The following is a 13,912-nucleotide window of genomic DNA, read 5'->3' on the forward strand; positions in this document are numbered from 1 at the left end:
TAACGCCTAAGAAAATCAGCAATAGTTTCATAATATCATTTAATGTCTAGTCCAAATTCAGATTTCGTTAGTTGTTGCCTATTGTCTTTAATAGCTGTTATTTCCCCCAATCCAGGATCCAATCAAGGTTCATAATTTCTGCTTGCTTATTATGTCTTCTCTAGTCTCTTTTATTTCACTTTTTCTAAGTAACTTTTTTGAGGCATAATTTGCATATCATAAAATTCACCCATTTTAGGTTTACAGTGATTTTTAGTAACTTTACTGACTTGTGTAAATCATTACCATAATCCAGTTTTAAAACATTTTCATCACTTCAGTATAAAATCTCTTATTCCCCTTTTTAGTTAATTCCCATTCCCATTCCCAGGCAGCCGTTAGTTTATATTCTGTCTCTATAGATTTCCCTTTTCTGGACATTATGTATAAATAGAAATATACAATATGTATTCCTTTTGAGTTTCTTTTACTTAGCATATTTTTTGGTTATCACGTTGTGGCATGTGTCAGTAGTAGCCCTGTATTCCATTCTATGGATATACCACATTTTGCTTCTCCTTTTACAATTGATGGACATTTGGATTGCTTCCCCTTTTTGGTTATTATGAATAATCCTGTTATGAACATTCATGTGCAAGTCTTTGCATGGATGTATGTTTTCATTTCTCATGAGTATCATGGAGTGAAATCTCCAGGTTATATGGTAGATTTATGTGTAATCTTTTAAGAAACTGCCAAACTGTTTTCCAGAGTGGCTATACATTATTTTGCATTCCCAATGGCGATGTTTGGAGATTCTCATTTCTCTGCATCTTTACTAGCAGTTGTTAGAGTCTTTTTAAATAAAATTTATATCCATTCTGGTGGATATAAATAAGTATCTCGTGGTTTTAATTTGTATTTCTCTAATGAATAATAGTGTTGAGCACCTTTTCATGTGCTTATTAATAAGTCTTTGACTTGTTTTCTCTGGTGAAATGTCTCCTGAAATCTTTTGCCCATCTTTTAAAAATTGGGTTATTTTTCTTCTCATTGAGTCCTAAGAGTTCTTTGTGTGTTCTGGATACAAGTCAATGAGATGTGTGATTTGCGGAGATTTTCTCTCAGTGCTGTTTTTTTGTAGTGATGTTAACCATGAGCTTTGCTTAATTTCTCTCATTTTTCATGTGGGGCTTTTTTGGAGGGTTGGAATAAACGCTAAATCTTCTGTTCATAATTCTTTTGCATGTCTAATACTGCAGTACTAGATTAAAGACTAATTAATTAAAGACCGTGTAGTCACCTTCATCTTCATTCTTCAGTTAAGCAGTGAGAACCTCTTCCTTTCTGAACCACAACAAGCAAATAGAGAACCTATAGGTATTAGGGTTCTTTCAATTGTAAGAGTCAGAAATCCAGTTGAGGCTACCTTAAGTGAAACAGAAACGTGCTGGCTTTCTCTCCTTCCCCAGCTCTGCTTCTTGTTTTAAACTGGCAGACTGTGTGGTGGCCACTTTCATCTCCAGATTCATCAAAGAGCCAATCTTCCTCACTAGTTTAAGGAATAGAGACTCTGGCCAGCCTGGGTCTCTTGTCCTGCTTTCTAGTCGGGCCCTGATTTACAGTCCTGTTGTAATGCAGCAGGAGAGGGTGGTTCCCACTAGAAGAAGAAGTTTGGCAGACAAATCATATGTATGCCTCTTTAGGGGCACTGGGTCATTTTTTGCCCACTTTTATGAAATTAAACCAAAAGTAATAGGAGATTAATATCTGGAGTTTTGGGGGGGGAATCACATTTTTTTTATGATTAATTTTAACTCTAGCCTTTACTAGTAGCACTTTTCTTACCTAAACAAACTCAGGTGATATTTGGTTTAAGCTAAAACGTTCCGCGTACCTCTTCCTACCTCCCATGCAAGTGAGGGGAGGACCTACATTAACAATGATAACCACTCGGTAATCTGGTCGATTTTTCTGTACTCCTCTTGAGCTTGCTTTTATGCAGCTTTCTTTAGCTCTGTGACTGGGGTTATAGCCAACTGTCTTGGAGTTCCTGCATCCCTGCAGATTGCTGAGACCCATGTTTATAATGAGTTTCCTTCCTCTCTTCGTTCATTTACTTGGATTCTCAAGCTCTGTCAGTGTCCATATGTTATGTGATTCATCTTTGAAGTGATTTTTTAAAAAGTAAGGCTGGTTCCCAGTTCCTTTTCATGACATCGAGTGTGTATGGCGATGGTGACGATGCTGTTGATGTAGTTGTGATTTTCCTGCTCAAAAAAGAAACTACTTTTAATCACCTGGAGTGTTTCTAATCTAAACTCTTTGTAGACAGATACAACTGATACGTAAGTACTATTGTATAATTAAGTTGAACAAAGAACTTTGGATACTGTGTGGCTCTTGGGTTGCTTCCATACTCTTCCAGTATTCTTCAGGATTTATTTTTTAGTGTGAAAATTAAATGCAGAAACAAGAACGTCTGGTTTTGGACTATCTGTATAAAATGTATCATCTCTTATAGAATTAGAACGGGCCTTCAAAGGGCACCTGATATATTCTTCCATCTTTCACAAAAATCCCCTCAAAACTACCTGGCCACTAGCTGTTGCTTAAAAACTTGTAGTGATAGTGTGGAAATCTGTGTTATTTTTGGATGTTTTAAATTAAAATTCCATCCTTCTTTTGAACTGAAGTCTATTATCCTGTGACTTCTCTTTATTCCTGTTTTCTCTGGAGAAGCACTTATGCAAGCACAAATATGCTTTTGAGCCCTTGTTAAACAGTGCATCTGCTGACAGAATTAAGAATAGTCATTTTTACATATACCTTTCTTCAAATAATTGAAGGTGGCAGTCAGACAACTCCCTTGCCAGCTTCCCCAGTGTCTGCCTGTTCAGACACATCCTTCATGTCTTTAGTTAGTTCCCTAACCATCTTGGTCACAAGCTTCTAAAAATAATACAGTAACATTCACTTATTTGGAGGTCAAATTTTACAGCTTGAAATATGAAATGCACTGAAAGAGGGAGGAGGAAACGACTAGAATCTGTAGATTTCCTTCCATGGCCAGGCCCTGACCCAAGCAATTTGATTCATTATTTCCATTTAATCATCCAAACACAACCCTATGAGGAAGAAGATGAGGAACCTTAAGGCTACCCATTAAGAATAAGGAAGTAAAGTTTAAAAACAAACAAATCGAAAAAAACCCCAACAACAACATCATACCTTTGAACATCCAAAGTAGAAATGTAAGGTCTTAGCACTAAAGACTACTGTCCATCCAGTGCTCAAGAGAGTCATAAATCTTTCAGAACCTACTTAATTCTTACTTTTTATCTAATTACAATAAGCCTGGTAGTTTGCTTCCAAACAGTGTTTGGGGCTGAAGGGGTGCTCTGAAGGCACACAGGCCGTAGTGATCAGTGAGGGACAACTATGAAAGGAAGGGAAGAGGCAGAAAGACGATCAAATGATAGTAGGAGAGTTCAGAGTGCCACCTTCTAGGGCTATTGAATCCAGGGAAAACTGCCCTGAATTCATAATAGCCTCTGAGGACAGGATAATAGTTGATCATTGTGATGCTGCGTTATCAAGAAAAAACAATTTTTTGTGAGACATAAAATTCGGAACTCAAAATCTTCGTCGACAAACTCATTCTGCTGATAAAATTTAAAAAAAAAAACTTTGTCGAATACAACTCAAAAATTAAAATACCATCCTATTCTAATACTGCTTCTGGTGGCTGAGTTGCTTATTTCTCATTGATTATTGTCTTGTTGAGTAATTCCCGTGGTTATTATTTTTTTTTGATGTGTGTATATTGAGCAGTAAGTATAATAAGGTACTTACTTGGTAAGTAGTAGGTATCACTCACTGATGATCTTGGGAGGTAATCTATGCAGTTAGAACTTATCTCTTATAACTTTAGCTGAATTACCAGGGTTTTCCTATCTCGGATGTGTTGTTTTATCACAACTTGACTAGCACATTCTGGTTCACTTCCCTTGCCACCAGTTGTTAAGTATTTAAAGAATGTTGTTATTAGGCTAAGTGAAACATAGTTTAAATTTTCATATAAAAATGTATGTGAATACTTTTAAGATTATCTAGTTAACAGTTGCTTGCTTCCTCTTAAATTAGGAAGTAAAAGAAGAAGATTGTATTACTCCAGAAGTAGTTTAGGTTTCAGCCTTCATCTGATTTTCCTCCAAATCCCAGCTGTTCACTTGGTTGCTCTTTGGGTATAAGTAGTGACATAACTACTGTCCGTTATTCTCATGAGTTTAAACTGTATCTAATTCTATTACATCTTTAAAGCTTTGATACAAATATTGACAATTTGTTCTTCAATCCAAAAAGATGAGTTAAACTGCACAGTCTAGAATATTTATGGGGTCTTTTTTTGGTTGTTTAAAACCTAGTAGTAATCCTTGTCAGAGCATTACTACCACAGAGAACTGTAAGACCGTAAGCTTATCTTAGTGAAATTTTAGTAACTTCATATGAAGAACAGTTTTTTTAATAAATTTATTTTTATTTATTTATTAATGTTTTGGCCGCGTTGGGTCTTTGTTGCTGCACACGGGCTTTCTCTAGTTGCGGCGAGCGGGGGCTACACTTCGTTGCGGTGCGTGGGCTTCTCATTGCGGTGGCTTCTCTTGTTGCGGAGCACAGGCTGTAGGCGTGCGAGCTTCAGTAGTTGTGGCGCACGGTCTTCGTTGTGGCTCGTGGGCTCTAGAGCAGAGGTTCAGTAGTTGTGGCGCATAGGCTTAGCTGCTCTGCGGCATGTGGGATCTTCCTGGAGCAGGGCCCGAACCCTTGTCCCCTGCATTGGCAAGCGGATTCTCAACCACTGCGCCACCAGTGTCGTCCCCCTGAAGAACAGTTTTGTCGTGCAGTATAGAGTGTATATCATCACCTGACAGATTTGTGCAAAATGTAGGAAACCCAATTTCTGCTTATAAATTACTTTTTGCTGTTTCTTTATTGATAAATCAAGAAGTGTGATATTACCAGGCTCCCTTAAATCTTAAGAATGTGAAGTGCTCTTTGGTTTGAAATACTGATTATAATTTTAACATCATTTGGGTTCAGAACTCTTTTTTTAACTTAATGTCAGTATAAAATGTTATCAGTTACAATAAAATGCTTGGGCCAAGGATAAACAGCAGCAGATTTCCTTTTTGTAGCTTATTTTTGTTATATCAGTCAATAAACCTATGTTTTAAATCTGTGTCACAGTGTGGGAGGTCGGGCAGATGGGTTCAGAAAGAAGCATTCCCTTTTAAGGCAGTCATATGAAAGTATTTTGAGATGAAAGTTGTTACTAGTACGTGTTTTCTTCATTCCGAAATTGGGACATGATGGCAATAATGGTCTCATAAATGAAGTGAGAAAGGGAGGAAAGATAGTAATTGAGAGGTTTTTTTCCTTTAGAAATTATCGTTTGTTTTGCTTGTTTTTTCTTTAATATTTGGAGCTGATAGACATCCATTTATTCTCAGTAGAGTTTAAAGTTTTGAATAAAAGTATAGAACATTTTGGGGAAGACAGTAGGTATAGTGATAGGAACATAGATTTTGTTTGATAAAATGTTTATTGAATGGGGACTTCCCTGGTGGCTCAGTGGTTAAGAATCTGCCTGCCAATGCAGGGGACACGGGTTTGAGCCCTGGTCCAGGAAGATCCCACATGCCGCAGAGCAACTAAGCCCCTGAGCCACAACTGCTGAGCCTGCGCTCTAGAGTCCGTGAGCCACAGCTACTGAGCCCTTGTGCCTAGAGCCTGTGCTCTGCAACAAGAGAAGCCACCACGATGAGAAGCCTATGCACCACAATGAAGAGTAGCCCCTGCTCGCCGCAACTAGGTGCAGCCAAAAATAAATAAATTTATTTCTTTAAAAAAGATTGCCACAATCAAGTTTAAAAAAATGTTTATTGAATGAATAACCAGGCACTGTGCTAGACATGTACAAGGACAGGCACTTAACCTAGGCTTAAGGAACGGGGAGCGCTTTCCAGAAGTGACCGCAAAGAGGATGAGTAGCAGTTTGGTAAAAGAGATATGTCAGGTTGAGTTGGACATTGAGTGTTCAGACCAGGGAATAAAATTCATCCTGTGCCTTTAGAGTGAGTGAGGTATTCCTGAGGGGTGAGGAAGGGAAGCAAAAAGGGCCCGAGGGGAGAAGGTTAAAGCCCCTCATCTCAGGCCCCTGGGGAGCCATTGAAAACATATAAGATGCATCATGATGAGATTTGCCTTTTGACTGTTCTCTGCAGCAGTGCTTCTGAGATTATCTCTGATGAAGGACCATTTTTAAAATTTTCTATACATAGCAGACTGATACTTTTATAAATTACAATAAAAAATAAATTACTAGGGCTTCCCTGGTGGCGCAGTGGTTGAGAGTCCGCCTGCCGATGCAGGGGACACGGGTTCGTGCCCTGGTCTGGGAAGATCTCACATGCCGCGGAGCGGCTGGGCCCGTGAACCATGGCCGCTGAGCCTGTGTGTCTGGAGCCTGTGCTCCACAACGGGAGAGGCCACAACAGTGGGAGGCCCGCGTACTGCAAAAATAAATAAATAAATAAATTACTAGAAAAATGAAATTTAAAAAAGACAGAAAACAAGTCCATTTTAAAAACTAAATTGAACAAACATAAAATTACTCTGTCAAGTTCCTCTATAAGTTTCTAAATGTATACTCTCAAATTTTTTCTTTCCTATTCATGAACTAGTTACGCTTTGAGCGCCTCTCCTGCAGAGGAGTAATCTATGTTTGATCATGTACCCCATCAGTACAGAATTCTACAAACTCCCGTGTGTGTATTTACTTTTAAATCATATAATGTACTACTGTGCAGTTATATTATATGCACTGTACACTGTAAATAAATACAAAGATACAAAGAGATTGTATAAGCTTTTTTAAATTAAAAATTTTTATTTTTACTAGTAAAAATGTACTTTGCACCAAAATATTGTTTAGTGAGAGCAGTGTAGTTGAATATGCTTCGTTACAGCTTTTCTTGGTTCATTCAATAAAACAAATAATTAGTATATTAAATCATCATATATATAATATTTTAAATACATACAATATTTAAATACATACATACAATATTTAAATACATACAATTTCTATTTAATACATACAATTATACTTCAATAAAGCTGGAAAAATTAAGTAAAGAATAAATTATCTAGGCCCTCTTCCAGATGCTGCCAGACCATAATATATACAAAAATCCCTGCACACATGGAGTCTTCTTTCTAGCAAAGGTTAACAACACTTTGTGATATGGGGATTCAAAGGCCTCGTTTTAGGGTTGAGTTTGTTTTATATTTGTTTTTTGTTTGTTTGTTTGTTTTTGTTTTTTTTGCGGTACTTGGGCCTCTCACTGTTGTGGCCTCTCCCGCTGCGGAGCACAGGCTCTGGACGGGCAGGCTCAGCGGCCCTGAGGGCCCAGCCACTCCGCGGCAGGTGGGATCTTCCCGGACCGGGGCACGAACCCGTGTCCCCTGCGTCGGCAGGCGGACTCTCAACCACTGCGCCACCAGGGAAGCCCTTGACCATTTTTAAGTGTACAGTTCAGTAGTATTAAATACATTCACATTGTTGTGCAGCCATCACCACGAACTATCCATCCTTATAACTCTTTTCATCTTGTAAAACTGAAAGTGTGTATTCCTTAAACAATAACTCTCCATTCTCCCCTCCCCCTAGCCCCTGGTAACCACCATTCTACCTTCTGTCTTCATGATTTTGACTATTCTAAGTATCTCATACAAATGGAATCATACAGTATTGTCTTTTGTGACTAGCTTATTTCACTTAGCCCAGTGTCCTCAAGGTTCATCCATGTTGTAACAAACTGCAGAATTTCCTTGCTTTTCATGTTGAATATTATTCCATTGTATGTATATACCACATTTTGCTTATCCGTTCATCCGTTGATGAACGCTTGGGTTCCTTCCATGCTTTAGCTATTACGAACAATGCTGCTATGGACATGGGTGTACAGATACCTCTTTGAGACCCTGCTTTCTTTTTTTCTTTTTTTCTTTTTTTTGGCAGAGATGGCAGGGAGTAAGACCCTGCTTTCAATTCTTTGGGGTATATATACCCACAAGTAGAATTGCTGGATCATATGCTAATTCTATTTTTAATTCTTTTAGGAACCACCATACTGTTTTCCATAGTAGCTGTGCCATTTTACATTCCCAAGAAGAGTGCACAGGGTTTCAGTCTCTCCACATCCTCACCAACACTTGTTATTTTCTGTTTTTGTTTTGGGGGAGGGGGGATTGTAGTAGCAGCCATCCTAATAAGTATGAATTTATTCAGTTATTCTTGAGCCCAAGTGGATGATGATGCCATTCACTGAAATGAGGAACATAGGAGAAAGAACAGGTTATTTTAATCATTTTGAGTTTGGGTTCTCTTTGAATATCCAAGTAGATATGAGCAGCAGCAGTTGGAAGCAGATGGGCTCTATTCACATCTCTACTCAGCTGGTTAATATTCAAGATGCATAATGCCTTGCTCAGTCTTGAGTCTTGTTTTTTTTTAATCTATCTGACACCTGCCTTATAGACTCATTTTGGTAAATACCATAAAATATTAGAATACAGTCGGCATTCATCCACAAATTTTAGCATCTTTTCCTTTAAAAATATGCAGGAATAGCTATTAGTTTATATTCAGAAATATAACTGAGTATTCCTATTAGCTTATGAGCAGATTCTTTCTAGTAGGAAATCTACATAGCCTCTGCCCTTATGGGACTTACCTGTGAATTCTGGAAATATCCTTCATAATGACCTGTGACTCAGCTATAAAGATGATTTTTTATAACTATACTAGAGGTAGAGTACAGCTAGTTGTCTGTCTAATCAAGATTCCTTCAGTTTCTGTGGCAATCTCAGATGTTGTGTCCTTGAACTAAAACGTGTGGTATATGTATGGTACATTGGAAATAGTGTAGGTTTGGGGTTTCATAGACCTATATTTGAATTCTTGCTCAGCCATTTATTAGCTGTGTGACCTTATACATGTTACATAACTTTTAGGGACTCATTTAAATGGTCTTCTACAAAAATCTGAAAAGATGAAAATTCCTATTTACTTTCCATTGTTATTGTTGGAGACCAGAAAATAACTTTTTCCATATCTAACATAACACCTTGGACATTTTAAGCCCTTAAATAAGTGTTTGTTTCACTTCTGTGTCACCAGCTTATCAGCTGGTATGACACTTCTATAAAGCGTGATTTTTTCCAGGAAGTCAAACTTGCACTTCCCTATCAACACACCTTTATGGAAGCTGTGGTCAGATCCCTGTGGGTTTGGGGAGCATCTGTCATCTCATAAGCCTCTGAAGTTATATGTAAAATTTTGGAAGTTTGTAGATTTTAAAGGGGTCCAGGACTCCTGGTTCAGTCGTCATTTTACAGATCTGAAAACCATGGTTGTCAGAGGTTAGTAAGTGTCAGAAAAACTAAAGTCTTTAGAGGCTAGTATGCTGCAAAATCCAGGTGCATTGACTCGTATTCCAGTCTTTCTGCTGTAAGTTATTGGGGGCTTTGATTATGCCTTACAAACACTATGAAAATGGAAATTGAGAAGAAAGTTAATATACACAATTTGTTTTGCTAATAAGTTTCCCATCAACCTTGAAAATGGTTTGTTTCTTGCTTTGGGGTTTTTTTTTGTTTGTTTTGGGGGGTTTGTTTTTGTTTTTGGTCTCTTTTCACAGTTAACTCATTCATTCAACAAATATTTCTTAAGGACTTACTATGTGTCAGGTACTAAGTTAATGGAGATGTAACAGTAAACAAAGAAAAATTCCCTGTCCTCATGGATCTTATATTCTACAGAGGGGAGTCCTAATGGATATGAGGGAGTGACCATGTGCTTATCTTCTAGTAGAAGGAATGGCAAGATAATTTAGGACCTTATCGACCATTGTAAGAATTTTATTCTGAGTAACATGGGGAGTATTCTCAGGAGTGGATATATTTTGAGGGTAGAGCCTACAAATTTGCCAACAGATCAGATGTGGCCTGTGAAAGACGAGTCGAATGATTCCAATGGTTTTGGGCTGAGCAACTCAAAGAATGGGTTGCCATTTACTGATAAAGAGAAAAAAAAAACCCAAAAGTGATCAAGGTATCTTGGAAGTCAAAAAAAAAATTTATTTTAAGAAAGAGGGAGTGATCATCTGGGTCAACTGCTGCTGCTAAGTGAAGTATAATGAAGATTGAGAATTGATGGTTGAATTTAGTGATTTGAAGATCATTGGTGACCTTAACAAAAGCCTGATAAGAGCAGGCTTAGGAGAGGAAAGAAGCAGAATTCGATACAGAGAGCTCAAGAAATGGAAGCAGGGTTGAGAATTTTTGTTTTGTTTTTTAAGACAGGAGAATAACATGTTTGCATCCAGTAGAGAGGGACAAATTGATACATGGAAGGGTGGGGAATTTCTGGAACAGTATCTGTTGAGTCAGCTAGAGGGAATGGGATATACTGCACGAGCTTCCTAGGGTCTTGATCAGTTTCATTTATAGCAGGGCTTGGCAAGCCACAGTTCTGGAGCCAAATTCAGTCTACTGTCTGTTTTTGAAATAAAGTTTTATTGGAACACAGCCACGCCCAATTATTTAGATATTGTCTGTGGCTGCTTTCAAACTACAGCAGCAGGGTTGAGTAGTTGCTCCAGAGAAGCCTAGAATATTTACTATCTGGCTCTTTACAGGAGTTTGCCGACCCTAGCTTTACAATAACTGAAAGAGAAGATGGGATGAAATATGAGTGGGAGGGGGAAAGAAGTAGAAGGCACATCTAAGGAACTGAACATTTTGCAAAGGTATTCAAATATCTTTTCTCATTTGGGTCAGACCAAGAAGGAAATCAGAATCTTGAATTTGAGCAAAATGAGTTATAGCCTAGGTGCTTTTTCTCTAAGGTAGGTTCTTAAAAGGGCTCTAGTCTCCAAAGCTGTAAGCTGTATCTAGTCAGCTATTGCTGCGTTACAAATGACTGCAACCTGAAAACAACAAACATTTATTATCTCACAGTTTCTGTGGGACAGGAATCAGAAGTAGCTCAGCTGTATGGTTCTGACTCAGAGTCTGTCATGAGGCTGTCATCAAGGTGTCAGCCAGGACTGCGGGCACCTGAGGCTTGTCTAGGTCTAGAGGGTCAGCTTCCTATCCTGCTTACATGGTTGTTGGTAGGCGGCTTCAGTTCCTTGCCACGTGGGCTTCTCACACAGGACTGCTCACGGCATGGTTTCCCATTTAGACAGTAATGAGAGTGTCTGTCCAGGATGCAGTTCTCAGTCTTTTCTTACCTTTCTAGGAAGGGACAGGCCTTCATTTCTGCTGACTACATTGATCACACAGATCAAGGCTGGTACAATACAGGAGGACAACACAGGGGTGTGAATATGGGGGGAGGGGGCTGTTGGGACTCAGCCTGGAGGCTGACTACCGCAGACCCACTTGAGTGTCTACAGAATCCTGTGCATTACGCTGTGTACTTCCAGCTTGGCTGTGTGTGACCAATGTCTTCACGATTGCCCACAGCAATTTTCAACAGTTTGATTCTATTAAAGCCCATCCACACTGTTTTAAATATTTTTTCTTTTTTACTAAGCTTTTCATTTCTGATTACAAGAGTAATCTTCATAGTAAAATACTATGAATAGAGATAAATGAAAAGCCCTGGAAATTAATTTTTCATGTTCCCCTCTTTACATTACTCTTATTCAATTATTTTGCTATCTAATGTTTTTCCTGATTGTACTAATACATATCTGTTTAAAAAGTTCATACATAAATACTATGTGTAAGCTACTTCGCATATTTTGTGAATATTTTTCAGTGTCATTCAGTACTCAGTGTCACTTTTTAATGATTGCTTTGTAATTCCATTATATGGTTATTCATAATTTAATCCTTCATTTTTTATTATTATGGATGTGACAGTAAATATCCTTGTCATTAATTCTCTGTGACAACCATGGTTATGTTAACCATTTTTTAAAACAAATATCGGTTTTTACTAATAATTCACAAAAAAAAACCCAGCAAAAGCAATAACTGTAGGTATAGCTTTATAGCATTTATATTAGTTTTTAACTAGAACCATGGTGGGGCTTCTGTACTGAGGGTCCATGGACTTTATCGGGTTCTCAAAGTGGACTGGGATATTTATGTCCTTGGTTAATTTGTGAAAATAATTCAGTCACTATAAACATAGCTTACATAAATAAACCTACTGGGCTGGGTATAAGAACAGAGCACGTCTAATACATATATAACCTTTTAATACATACATACGGTAAGAAGCAAAAAGTTTTGTAGAGATTTGCAACTTGCTATAGTGATTTTAGTAAATGACCTTATTATCAGAAGATTAAATTTCTTTGTAGTCAGATGTTATATAACATTGACATGGTCGTATTAATTTATTAAGAAAATTGCATGAAGTATCAGCTCAGCTCAGCAGAATTATCTCTGACAACTCCATTTTATTTTTTTTCAGGGTTTCTTTTTCAACATTAGTCTCGTGAAAGTTAACTTAGCCTCTGAGACCAGTGCTCAATTTGTCCATAATGCATAATACATTGTAATTCCAGGTAATACAACAAAGCGTTATCAGATATGGGAGCAGTCTGCCTGTCTCCTTTGCTGTCTCTCCTTTCCCTGCCCATCCCCTCAATCAACAATTCTTAACTGGGGTTCCTGTTCTTCCTCCAGGAATGCCTCAGAATTTTATCAGTACTGATTACCTGTTCTCCAAAGTCATTTTCAAGAGTTTAATTTCTTTTTCAAATGTGTATGTATATACTAGTTATCTGCTAGATCCTGTGCTAAATGGTGGCATTATAGAATTGGGGGAGGGGCGAAGCTCTTCGCTACTGAAAAGCTCCCAGTAATTAATGTGATGAGAAGCACTGGAAGAAGGTTTTTTTTTTTTTTTTTTTTTTTTTTTTTGCAGTACGCGGGCCTCTCCCGTTGCGGAGCACAGGCTCTGGATGCTCAGGCTCAGCGGCCATGGCTCACGGGCCCAGCTGCTCCATGGCATGTGGGATCCTCCCGGACCGGGGCACAAACCTGCGTCCCCTGCATCAGCACTCAACCACTGTGCCACCAGGGAAGCCCCGGAAGAAGTTTTGTCCAAAATGCTCTGGAACCAATGAGGAGTTACCCACCCAGGCCTGGATAGCAGTCGGAAGGCTGGGAATGCTACACAGAAGAGGTTCTGTTTAAGGACTTCCCTGGCGGTCCAGTGGTTAAGACTCTGCGCTTCCAATGCAGGGGACGCGGGTTTGATCCCTGGCCAGTGGAACATGCAGAGTGGCGTGGCCCCCCCCCAAAAAAAAACAAAGAAAGGTTCTGCTTAGGTAGCATTCTTTCCTTACACATTTACATCACCTTTAACTGAAGACGTTTTTATTGAGTTGTATGGATCAAGAACTTCTTTCACCATTGATTTAATATGATATCAAATATGATTAAATCGGTCATCCTAGAAGTAGCTAAAATGTGTATTTATAGATTAAGAAGGAATTTAAATTTAATCAGCGCAGTCTCTACCACCTCCCTTTCTTTCTCTGTTTCAGTTCTTTGATGGGAGCTTGCAGACAGTTCAGTTCATTTTTGAGATCCTGCCAGTGAGCCAAAATCGTCTTTCTTTCTCTTTTCCTCAGTAATTTTAGTCTTAAATTCTAAAAATTTTCTCCCAGTCTGTGGCTTACCTTCCATTTTCTTTCTGACAGGGAAAAATTTTAAAATAATTAACTTAATCCGTTTGATGTATTTCAAAAGGGGCAATACTTTTCTTCATTTATTGGTGGAAGAAGTTAGAAATTAACTTTAAAAAAGTCATCAAATGGCAGACAGATTTTCTTGAAAGTCA

The 13,912-nt window shown here is 38.3% G+C and overlaps 1 protein-coding gene across 2 annotated transcripts in view; it reads left to right on the forward strand.

Moving 5' to 3' along the window:
• RALA (RAS like proto-oncogene A) overlaps positions 1 to 13,912 on the forward strand; it is an 88,370-nt gene that overhangs the window by 21,793 nt on the left and 52,665 nt on the right. The gene's annotated exons all lie outside the window — the stretch shown is intronic.

Source organism: Mesoplodon mirus (assembly GCF_964341445.2).
Source record: "Mesoplodon mirus genome assembly, chromosome: 9".
Taxonomy (NCBI): domain Eukaryota; kingdom Metazoa; phylum Chordata; class Mammalia; order Artiodactyla; family Ziphiidae; genus Mesoplodon; species Mesoplodon mirus.